Source organism: Helianthus annuus, chromosome 3, assembly GCF_002127325.2.
Source record: "Helianthus annuus cultivar XRQ/B chromosome 3, HanXRQr2.0-SUNRISE, whole genome shotgun sequence".
NCBI classification, from domain to species: domain Eukaryota; kingdom Viridiplantae; phylum Streptophyta; class Magnoliopsida; order Asterales; family Asteraceae; genus Helianthus; species Helianthus annuus.
Genome location: NC_035435.2, coordinates 35,688,539 through 35,692,483, shown reverse-complemented (window position 1 = coordinate 35,692,483; position 3,945 = coordinate 35,688,539).

Here is a 3,945-nt window from a genome sequence, read left to right as displayed (position 1 = left end):
TTTCAGTATTAGAGATGGCGGATGGAGGTAACGATAATGCGGTGCCTAGAGTCACCGAACAAATGAGAGAAGTGATTGCCGAAGAGGTTGGAAAGGCGATCGAAAATAGTTTGTCGGGCTTTATTGATAAAATTCAAAACACGGCTCTATTGATAGTTGATGAGAGAATCAAGAAATTGGAAGATAGTTCTAATCTAGTAAAGGAAAAGCCCGGAGGACGAAAGCCTTGTTCATACAAGGAATTCATGGCGTGTAAACCACCAATATTGTAGGTCCCGTTTTTCCGGTGGATCGATAACGTAAACCTATCCTTGTTTATCACAAACACGGTAACGGGTGCGGAATCCCCGTGACGGTGCAAACCAAACAAACTGTAAAATAAGAACACGTAACCAAAAGATTCAATATCTATTGATCAGGGATGAGTACAACCCAAAACATATACAAACAATGTTTACAGACTCTCTCTCAAAGTCTCACAGGTCTCTCATGTCTCGTCCGAATTTCACACAGAAACTAAGAGACCTATTTATACTAAAACAAAGACACAGACACTGACGAAACACAAATAACTCTCGGCGAAACACACAAAGTCGACGAAACACATTCTGTTTCGTCGACATACATATTAGTATCTACATTTGTTTCGTCGATTGTAGTATGAGCCCAACTGAAAGTCAAAGCCCATCATCAAGATTTTGGCCCAAATGTTAAGGTTACGGCCACTTTCTGTTTAAATGTTTGCACAATTTCAACATAGGACAAATCTATGACATCACCATGACATCACAATGATGATGTCATGGTGATGTGTAAACGGGAATGGCTTGCGGCGCTCTGTGCTTCGCGTGTCGAACTCTGGGACGCACGACGGAGGAATGTCGTGACGTCGGGCTTGAGCCGGACCTAACCGAGTCAACCCGAACCGAATCGAACCGAGTCGAGTCGAACCGAGCCGAGTCGCGTCCACACAAAGTGTATCAACAAACTCCCCCTTGGACGCTACTCGTGAGGATTCGTCTTCTGTGATTGTTCGTCTTCTGTGTCTTTCATGTCGGAGGATCTTCAAAGTCTTCACGCGTCGTAAGAAGAAAGTGTATCAACAAACTCCCCATTTCATTTAGGAAGTGTGTTAACAAACTCCCCCTTAGAATGAACTCTCCATTGAGTTATGCTCGTGAATCTTTTGATTTGACAATTCTTTGGATCCTTGTGGTGTTGATGAAGGGTCAGCGGCAACTCTATCATCATTATCTTTTGAGTGCCTTCACGTCGTGTCTTCATTCCGAAGCTTGTCATCGAACATGTTCTCCTCGCCTTTAGCATCTGCACATGCAAGAAATCTAAACGCATAATGAGAACAACCGCTTGGAATATAGTTTCCATAAACAAACGACACATGTGAGATCAAATCTCAATCAAACACCGACCGACAACAGTTTGAAAGTTTTATTTTTAAATGATCAATTTTAATCCTTTAACTTTCAAGATCTGTTAACTTCGACTGTTTATGAAGATGCAATTGTTTTCCGGCTTTCGATCAGGATTTTGGGTAGGATAGACTCAAGTTCCAACATCGGTCAATCAAAAATAAACTAGAAGCAAAATCTTTTTGGATTTTATAAAGTTTATATTAAAACATACCTAAAATCTTTTTGGTATTTTTCATTTTTCAAATGTAAAGACGGAAAACAATAAATAAATATATACGAAGATGCAGAAACGAAAGCAGTAAATAAATATTTACAGACATTCTTTTTGCGAGTTTCGAGGGTAAGAGAATCATATCAGTGTACGGTCATGCCAAAAAGCTCTTGTTGTTCTATTAGTTAACATTAAGATAAGCATCCTATAACGATTATCGGTATTGTTGTCCACATAAGCTCAACTTATCAAATGTAATCATGGCGAGGGGATACGATTAGTGTATGATTTATACTTACCGACCGGTGTTCATCCACACACGACACATTCCCGTATCAAGGTATGCACGAGGGTTCATCTTACCGGTGAGTATACCGTTGATCATCTGTTTGACCGTATAAAAGAATGTGAGAAACTCACTTATTTTGATTGAAAACAAGCCCTATGTGATAGAATCACTTATTGATGAGGAACTTGATTTTCGTATGCATGAGGGCACAGGAGCAAGTCCGTGAACAGGTCAGTACTTTCGTACAGCAGAGAGACGAACTTGACTCCCGGATAAATGTGATATATTATCACTTATTTGTTTGGACATGTGATTGTTGATCACTTATTGAGGTCGAATGCAATATGTACATGTATGTATGGTATCATGGAAGATCTAGACTTGCGTCCCCATTATTTTTCGGTAAAAGATACAACCATGATACCCAGATGATAAGCAGCATAAAGACCGAATATCTCAGAACCTCGGCAATCAATCAAACGAAATTTCGGTACTAAGACCATATGCCAATGAGTGGTTCCCACACAGTCTTCAGTCGATTTAAGGATTTATATCACCCTGCACACTTTAAAATGATTGTGAGCCTACCGATACATCTTATATAGAGCTGCTTATCGTTTTCATTTAAAGTTCAGTTCAAAGATGTTTCATCAGACCACTGATTTACTATCATTTTCTCTTTTTCTCGCCAGGAAACTCATTTTTGATTTTCTATTGTTTTTGTGTGGTTTTTGAAATTTTTCGATGTTTTTGGATTTTTAAAAATGGATTTACTCCCCCTAAAATCAACAAACTAAGATAAATTTTAAAAACACAAAGTTATTTACAAAAACGATTTTCCGATGATGGTTAACTCATGTTTTACCTCAATGCCGTTTACCAAAATTAATTTTAATCAGAATTGATTTGATCGAATTTTGGGAAAATGAGTTGGCACGTCGGTAAGCGGTGCGGACCAAGACAACATTGACGAGTTTCATAGTGAAACAATCACGTGTGAGGTGATATTCGAGATTAACGTGTCTGGCCAAAGAGTGCTGTACGAGATAATAATTGTTCATAAAGCAACTTAAATATCGACAAGTATAGGAGAGATTAGAAATTCAAAACCGTATCCTGCAACTGTTTCATGCATTGCAAGGAATCTGAGTGCTCTCCCAAACTGGATATCCACCCGGTGTGGACTTCAAAGTCGATTTTTACAGCTACTGAGAAATCTCTTCACAGCAACAAGATCAGAAACCTCCGGGTCCGGTTGGTCTTCCATATTGCACCAGCGAAGGTCTTTGACTTTCTCTTTGAGAAGAAGTGTGCGGTTGTTCAATCCACGCCAAGGCATCCGCACACCCGGTTGGTTTGTTCAACAAACACATTTTCTTCAATCACACCGTGAAGAAATGTTCACTGCACGTTCATCTTGTCGATTGTGAACTTCAGACGTGCTGCAGGTGCGTACATTTTGATTTGAATCTATCCTGGGGACCCGATCAAAGCCTTTAACAATCACACTTTGAAATGAGTTTTCATTTTGTCGAAGTTGGCAATTTCTTCAACAGACAATTCTTGTCTTCTTTTTCTTCTTCTCTCCAACAAAGGCAACAATTTGTTCTGTCGCCTATCTTGTGCAAGGACGTTCCACTATCAACAAACCTATGACTATCGATAGTTCCTCCTGGAACTTCCTGCACACTCACTCAGAGATTAGTTGGAGAGGGGGACCCAAGCCTTCATAGACTTGGGTTGCCCCTGAGAATCAAGAAATGTAATTTCAATCTCTTGATGATTTAGAAATTTCACGCCTCCCCCTGAACCTTCACCTGTTTTCGGTTTCCAAGCTTGTTTCCGTTTACCAAATTGTGTATTATGTACAATTTCTGGTTTTAGTGGTTGTGACAAACTAGGTTTCCTTTTAACAGATTTTTCTTCAGGTTTTAAGGCCTTCTCTATTTTCTTAACATTTTGACGTCGTTGTTTCGTTTCTTGTTCTTTAATGGTACGTTTGTCATTTTTGG